The 8,786-nt window shown below is 30.4% G+C and overlaps 1 long non-coding RNA gene across 2 annotated transcripts; it reads left to right on the top strand.

Moving 5' to 3' along the window:
• Nucleotides 1-688: 688 nt before the first annotated feature.
• Nucleotides 689-4,028, top strand: LOC122713819. 2 transcript variants are annotated; one of them, XR_006346527.1, is made up of 6 exons: nt 689-868; nt 978-1,174; nt 1,386-1,666; nt 1,985-2,327; nt 2,452-2,612; nt 3,589-4,028. It is a non-coding gene; the product is annotated as an uncharacterized LOC122713819 (long non-coding RNA). The 2 variants fall into 2 exon arrangements; XR_006346528.1 differs by lacking the exon at nt 3,589-4,028 and adding an exon at nt 2,691-2,738.
• The last annotated feature ends 4,758 nt before the right edge of the window (nt 4,029-8,786 follow it).

The following is an 8,786-nucleotide window of genomic DNA, read 5'->3' as shown; positions in this document are numbered from 1 at the left end:
AACCAGAGATCCGAACTCTACACACGTGCAGACATGCTTATGAATTTATTTTCGACGATGAAACGACAAACGATTTTAATTGCCGCCCCGGGCTACATAAAGATTGCCGCAAGTCTTGTAGGATCCTCCGTTTCTTCTTTGCCTCGTTATCTCATGGTGAAGCCGCACCGATAAGTGTTTCGACTTTATCCATCGTGTAGGTTATGCTTGAACGTGTTTTTAATGTGAACGGATATTTTATATAGAAGTGTTATTATTATATATTGGATTAACGGGAATAAAATTAACAAATGATCGAAAACGTACTTTGTCGAACTATAGTATTGTCTCATTAATTATCGTTGAATTACATCTAGCACTTTTTTGAAGTTCTTTCGAAGAAGCTAATATCTGCAATATATTCGTTTTATGATAGATGTTTTGACTAATGAGTAAATATAATGATTTAAACAATTGGTTAAGCAAATTATATTTTCATTATTAATTTACATATATAATAGAAGTATTTGAGTGTCTTTTTTTCATGTATTTTTTGTGTGTGTATATATATATATATATATATATATATATAGATTGAAATATCTTAAAGATTAATCTTACGATTATCTTATAATTTTAATCAGATTTTCATTTATTTATAATCGTGATAATTAAGAAAAATAAATTTTTTTTTGAGAATGAAAAAAAAAGACACTGTGAGAATGAATTATGAAAAAGTTTCCAAGTAAACACGATCGAAATCATGTACACACTATGATTATCATTACCGATCGTAAAATGTTAAAGAATAGATTGCAAAGTATGCCATTTGCTTCATCCAACTTGATTTCATGAAGTATAAACATATATGCATCTATATATATTCGAGGTCAGTATTATTAGTGTGTATTTCACTTGAAACGTTTACGAGCAAAAACTTTTAGCAGTGCTATTATAAATACCGCTAATTTTTATTACTATAAGAATTGTTTGCATAGGTGATTACAAAACCATGAAGTGATTTGTGTGAGACAATCAAGAAATTTTTTCGAAGATTAATTATTTAAAAGTGAAATTTTCACTGAATAACTTATTTTAGATCAGTGTTTTCCAATCTTCTTAATTTACGAATTCTTTTTTTAGAATATCCAAATATTTTATAATTTTCTTATATTTTTAATTGGATAAATTACAGGTAATATTTCATTTTTAAAGATGTATGAATAAAGACTTGATAGAAATTAAAAAAAGATATAAAAAGTTTTATTTTTAGGTTATGTTGCATTTTTATATTTAGAAGCATTTCTTTAATAATGATTTGCTATTAATTTTTCTGTCATAATATATCATAATTTTGCATCAGGAATGAAAATATTTTTGAGTAATTGTATAATCAAATCTTTCAGGATAGAGATGTGAGATTCGTAAAAAAATGTAAAAGAAAAGTAACCATAGAGATTCTGATTCGAAGTCTCAAGGATACTTGAAGACGAAAATGGCAAAGAAATCGCAAACGGCAATCACGGACTAAGTACTAACCTAATCAACCAATCTTCGTTCTGTTCTTCTGTTTCACTACTCCTCGATTCTTTTACTCAAAGAAGGGAAATGATTCGCTACCCTCGAATTATTCTTTCTGTTACAATTCTTCTTATCAAATGAAGTTTAATAGTAATTTCAACTATAGGTAAGATCTTTCTCATATTTTAAATTTGCAAATATTTAAAATTTATATAAATAATACTAAAAATAATATTAAAATTATTTAAAACAATTTATATTAAATCTACATTATACAATTTAAATGATTTCTAAACTAATTATCTTTTTTATCCGCATTGTTATTTTGATTTACATAATTCATGATTATGATAAATGTATTTTTTCTTTAATTTTCCAATTTTTCAATTTTAATATTGCCAATTCAATACTATTTCTAAATCGCATAATTAACAAACTAATTCATGTCATAATTTCTCTTGTTTTTTGCACTTCTGTTAAAAAGATCGGGAAGACCGGAATCCTGTTTGGGGCTATCGTTAAACATCCGATCGTGGTTCATCCTATTTGCTTCTCATGCAATCATCCATCTTTCAAATCTCCTTTTGCAATCTTCTCTTTTCGCCAGTTTTCTTCTCTTCTTTACGTGGGCCTTCATACATTGGCCCGCAGACGTCTCTTTCTCTCTTTTCCTCTATTCCTTTCTCCTCCATTGGCCCCTTTCTCGTAGTCACGAATATCGTTCCTTCATAGTTCATATATCAAACGCTTAGGAAAGGCGGCGACACATAAATACCCCGTACACGGGTATATAAAAGCCACCACCTCGAGAGGATATATCCCACCAGGTAAAATATATTAACCCAGCCTGGGCCGCGTGGGTTTCACTATTTTCGGGGACACTGGCTCTCTTCCCGTTTCACCATCTCTGTTCGACCAACAGTTGAATTTGATTACATTTTCTTTTTCTAGATCGGTCCACTCTTTCCCGATTGGAATGACTTATGGGCATGCGGCGTGCTTTTGGTCTCCGCAAGTCTATCGCGGGATTATAGTGAGCCACGCAACTATAATAATCATTCTCGTGGCGATTTTATTTCTCTTCGATAATATTGGAATTTTGATTATGGAGTGTTGGTATTTTTAATTTTTTTATTGTTATTTTTTATTTGTTAAATCGATATCTTATCCAATTTCCATTATTTAATTAGGTTTTTTGTCGATTTTTAAATAAAAAATATATCAAAATGGATCAAAAATGGATAAAATAACTTTAGCACAATTGGACTACAATTTACAAAATTTGTTCATAGAAAAATATAAAACAAATTTACCATTGCTTTTCTTTATTCTCTGCGCTCAACATTTCAATTAATGTAAATCGTGAGAGTAACGATACTCCACTGGGATCGCTTCGTGGAAATTTCCGTGCATTCCGAAAATTGCTAGGTCCCCAAGTGAGCGAAAATTGGATCGTTTGTATCATTTGCGACTGTAACGCCGACAAATGCCATCCCAGGCTATTATAAACACGATAGAATGAGGTTTGGCAGAGAGTAGGCCAATGATCAGATTATCCTGGAAACTTCTTGGGCAGAGAAACACCCGTGAACTTAGTAGTGTGCCGAGAAGCGTGTACCATGCGCTCGTATATCGACATAAGGCATTGTTAGGATTCCCGGGGGACAAACCGAAATCAAACGCTGTTAGCGCAAACTATGCCCTCGATTCTCACTTAAGTTCATTTTACTACCATACTTGCAATCTCGTGAGATATGTTGCTAGTGTACTAATGCCTTTTATTTGGATTTGTTTTTATTCTTTAATTTTAGTGTTATTTATTAGATAATGGTTCTGATCTTATTTATTAATAATTATTCCTATTTTGTTTATTTTTAATTAACATTTATTTATTTTTAATGAAAGATATAGATAATGATAATGTTGTAATTTGTATACATTTACATGAAGAAGAATATTAAAAATATTTTTAGACGATGCAATTTTTGTTGAATATAATTGTATGATTTAATATAAAATTCTATTTCTATTGATACTTACTTAATTAACATTAACATATATTTGAAAAAATTTAAAATTTTGTTTCAGATATAAGTAATCCAAGTTGCCTGGAGAGAATTAATGATTATAAGTATATTAGATATTGGATTAATCATTATTATTATATCAATTTTTTAATTTATTTTGGAAATTAATCTTTAAAAATAGATTCTCCAAAAATTTCTTATGAATATATTAACATCCTATATATACGTATCTGGTGCACAAGAGGTTTGGTATATCGTATCCGAAAAAAAGCATTCGTGAAGCGGTGGCCCGACAATGGCGGCCAGTAATAAATTATAAATCGAAAAAAGGAGGAACAACAGCAACAAGAAGCGGCAACCGCGGCGAGTTACGGTTTCACGTTAAATATGAAATATTGCTATCCATGTCTCGAAAGTGCGCATGTATACAAGGTAGAATGTGTATATGTATACATATAAAAGTACGGTATTAAGTAGCTGTTTAACATATTTTAATTGCCAAACTAAAATTTGAAATACCACGATATGCTAGTTATAATAACTTTTCTAATATCTATTATAAATCTTTGTAAATCATTTGTCTATAAAAGTGGAAGTTTGAAGTAAAAGATTATTATTTATTTCTTATCTTTGTTTTATGTTCTTTGTTATTTCAAGGAAAAATAAAGCTAACAAAGTTTAATTAAATTGTAGTAATTTACAAGTATTTTTGCAGTAACTTTTTTTTTATTAAGTTTTTATCTTTATGTTAAATTATCAAATATACTTTAACTGTATATATTTATAACTACAAATAAATTTCCAGAAATTTATATCTAACCTATATCTAGATAATGATTTCTATAAAAAAAGCATTTATTTCATATATTATACATATTTCAATATTTACGATTCTATTCATCTATTTGGATTTTCAACGAGTTTTAGGATGACAGATCTTGGCCAAGGGCGGAGATCACCAGCCCATTAAAACCTTATTAATATTGTAATTCCCTTTTAATACGCGTAAATTTAGAATCGAGACAAGCCCACCTTGGAGACTGTTTTATAGTCTTTTTTTTTTTTTTTCATAAATTTTTTTTTCCAATGCAACGTTCATTGGAGTTTTGGAACTGATCTTTACAATGAAAATTTTTAATAAACTTGTAAATTATTCATTGAATTATTTTAATAAATAATAAGAATAATAAGAAAGTAACTAGAATTTTTTTTTTATTATTTAGTTATTTATTGTTATCTGTTACAACAAAAAAAAAACAAATTTTTGACATAAAATGATCAGAAAATGGAAAAAAAATTAAATAAGAATTAAATTTCTTAATTTACAAAAATTCAAATTTATATTATACATTTAGAAATATAGGTATTTCAAAAGTTTCGGTTTAAGTTTAAATTTAGTTTTGATTTTAAATTTGAGTTAAATTTCAATTTAGATTTCTTAGAATAAAATTAAACTTAGTTCTAATTGCAAACTTTACAAATCGATGCTGAAATGTTTTTTTTTATGAAATAGTTTTTAACTATAATTTTTTAAATTCATTAAAAATTTAGTATATTAAAGTTATTTTTAACCTCTTTTCCTTATTAATAACATCTTCAAAAATTGATCACAAAAAAAAATTTTCAAAAACTCAAATAAAAATGTTCAACGAAGTGAAATAAGAAAAAACACTGGTATGTGTTCAAATTGTAGTCCATCGTATATTGCATTCACATATATCATTTACCAAACATTTTCTTGCATTGGTTTTCCATAGCCACGGCACGAACGCAAAAGATCCGACGGTGATCAGGGCACATAGGTAGACATATGCGTATATATACACATAGATAGGTGAAGCAGCGGTTTGTACGGTTAACAAACGAACACAGATATCTCGTATCATCGGCGGATGAGTTAGATGGTCGGTGCGAAGTCAGTCACTTGATGGTGCTGGTATGACGTGGTAAATTATTTATTCACCGGCGACTGCGGGTGAATAATGGATCTTCCTTCGCCGCGAATGGCACCAAGAAACGTTATTGATCACCGAAATATCAAAAGTAGGCGTATCCATCACCGATGGACCACCATACGTATATACAGGGTGTTAAGAAACAAGTGAAACGAAAAGAGGATGAAATGAAGATAGACTTTATTATTTGTTTCTATTTCTCTACATCTAACGCAAACTTAAATTGCTCATAATTTAATAAATAAATTATCAATCTATATATTTTTGAGTTTGTATTTAAAAATCTTTGATTTGTTTTAAAATTTAGAATAAGAAAATTGCGTTGGAAACTTCACCTTATATACATATAGAAACGAACGTATATGGAAACGATCCGGTAGAGGAACTCGCGTATACGCGATTATATCCTGAACACAAATGGGAAGAGTGGACTATACATATAGAAGAAGAGAGGAGATAGAGGTGAAGAACGGATGGATGGATGGACAGATAGACGGATGGAATGCTCGGGCTGCATCGGTACGAGGCCTGTTCTCGACAATAAAATCGATTTTTCATACGAGGCATTTATCATACACCCGCGATAATGGGTGTGTATGGAGATACGGTATAAATATTTCGAGGTAAATAATCGTTAGCTTTCGAGTAACGGAGTGTGGAGAGAGCATTAATAATATCGGTGTCCTTTTCATGTGGTGGAAAGAATTGACAGCATGGTAGAATCCTTCGTTACCAATGACTGTGCGCGCGTGAACGAGAGTGAGGTTATGTATACGCGTGTGTGTAACTCATATGTAAGTTCGAATGATAATAAGCGTCAAGATTCTTATTTGTGAACATTTCTCTTTTGAAGAACAGTGTGAAAAGTATCCGGGAAATTCGAGAACCAATAATGGAAGGTATGAGAAATCTTTCAATTAATTATTTGAAGTTAACCTATCAATTTTCTTTTTCTTCGTGTCCAATATAATTTATATTATCGTATATTCTTACGATAAAAGAAATTTTATTTCAAAAGGATTTGTTTAAGTTTTATGAATATTTGATCATCTAAAAGATAATTTTAAAGATCTTATAAAGATACTATATTGAATTTATAAAGTTAATCTATTATATATTAAAATGACTAGAAATTATTTTATTATTATGATCTTAATGTCGGACGTTTAAAACGCCATTGAATTTTGGTTTTCTCGCGGTCGACAGCGCAATTAGTATCCCGCTGATTTTCAAAGAAGGGTGTTGCTATTCACTTTCGAAATACGCACTTGTGGATACTTCGGTCTCTTCGTGGTCCCTTTGTCCTGATCAATCGAGAAAATTTTTCGGATGGCTTGTCAAGATCGAGGGCTAAATTATCGACGACAAGTGTCCCACGGTCGAATGATTGTCGTTCAGGCAGATACAATAGCATCCGATTCAAACGAACGTGCTTATCTCGGTAAAAAAGTCTATTTAGATTACTCGTATAGCAGATATACATATCTTCCCTACAATCTATGTAAGTGAGCTTTGCTCTTGCATTTGTCTCTTTCTTTTTTCTTTTTAATCTTTGCATTCAAATCTCGGACAGACATGATATATACGTATATTTTCTTTTTTTATTATCGAAATGGAGATTAATTTTTTTCGTGTATTTTTTTTCTTGAATTTCTTTTCTTTTCATTCTTTTCTTTCTAATCTTTGATCAAGTATGTATAAAAGAATTAGAATATTTAGACTGTCATTCATTAATTGAATAGTAGTGTTCTTATGTATATTATTAACTAACTACATTCATAGAAAACGAATTTGAAATTTTAGCTTATAAATTTTTTCCTAATAATTTTATTTTACCAAATAAATTTATATAATTGGTAAAATTTCATATAACATATAAATTTTTGTTTCCTTATTAAAATTTATGAAAATGCATGATAATAAGAATTATATTTGTCCGTTTATATTTCCTACTATTGCGAATCTTATGAAACTTTGCATCTCGGTACTCTCGGTTGAAATTTAGATCCAAAGATGAAATGAAAGGCGAGGCTCAAGAAAGCCTAACGATGTCCGTGACAAATCCGTACCGATTAATCTGCCATAGTGGACGCGAGCGTATCCGTTTCTGTTTATTAGCATCGGTAGACACCGGCCGTTTACAAGGTGTAACTATGTGGCCAGGTGGTCGATCGTCGAAACTCGACCAATGAAAACCCTTTGCACCATGGATGACCCCCAGCTGAGAGTTCCTCCTGGCTTCTTACTTTTTATTTTCTCGCCTCCTACGGCGTTACCTCTTCATCTTCATGGGTTCACTCCGACCCGATGCCATACCGGTCCTCTACCTATTAGAGGCCGGCAGAGGTGGCGGTGGCGTCGACTTCGAGATAATTACACGATCGATATGCTAAATATCTGCCGCCTCAATCACGTGAATAAACGGAGGTACATGGTAAATTGGATTAACCACGAGATTACCGACAACCTAGGGGGATGCAGCTGGAAGTCTGTTTGTTCATGCTACAGACGATGTTTTTGGCGAATGATCTTGACACGAGAAAGATATATACGTTAGTATCTGTGAATTAATTATTATCACATAATTTATTTTATATTAAAATCTTGATTAAAAGAATATTAAAATTTTATAATAGAAAAATTTTGAATCTCTGTAACTTTAAAGATAATGAATCTTAATCTTTTAAATCATTTTTATTCCAATGTAATTTCTCCTACAATTTCTTCTACATTGTGCAAAGAAAAGAGTAGTTTTTATTTATTAGTTTTTATTGTCATCGCTTACAATTCTTTCGTTCATACATTTTACCGATCATTCTGAAGTTTCACATAAATCGGGATGAATATTTTAAATTTTTCTATCTCGATAATTTATTAAGATATCGGAAAAAAATAATTTTTCTCTATATATATTTTCTGAGTGTTTTAGTAACACTAGTTATAATAATACACTAGTTATAATAACACTAGTTATAATAATACGATTATTGCTAAGTTATAATGCTAGTTATAATGCTAGTTATATTGAATGTTTGATTAAGTTAGGTTAAGTTATCAATTTTCCTTCCACTCTTAAATTTAATATCTTATCTTATCTTATCAAGATATAATTATATCAATCGATAAAGAAAAATTGAAATTACATAAAGAGGAACAATTGATTAAATTTGTGCGTATCAGAGATACGATTTCGTATTCATCTATGTACAGGGAACGTTGCCATGTAAACGCGTTCAAACTTATGCACTGGACACGCGAGAAGCGTGAGTTTAATCTACTAACCCATAAGCCCGGACAGACGGTG

This window comes from Apis laboriosa, unplaced genomic scaffold (genome assembly GCF_014066325.1).
Source record: "Apis laboriosa isolate Shangri-la unplaced genomic scaffold, ASM1406632v1 scaffold112_cov148, whole genome shotgun sequence".
NCBI classification, from domain to species: domain Eukaryota; kingdom Metazoa; phylum Arthropoda; class Insecta; order Hymenoptera; family Apidae; genus Apis; species Apis laboriosa.
The sequence above is the reverse complement of the archived record's forward strand: the minus strand, read 5'-3'. Positions and strand labels throughout refer to the sequence as shown.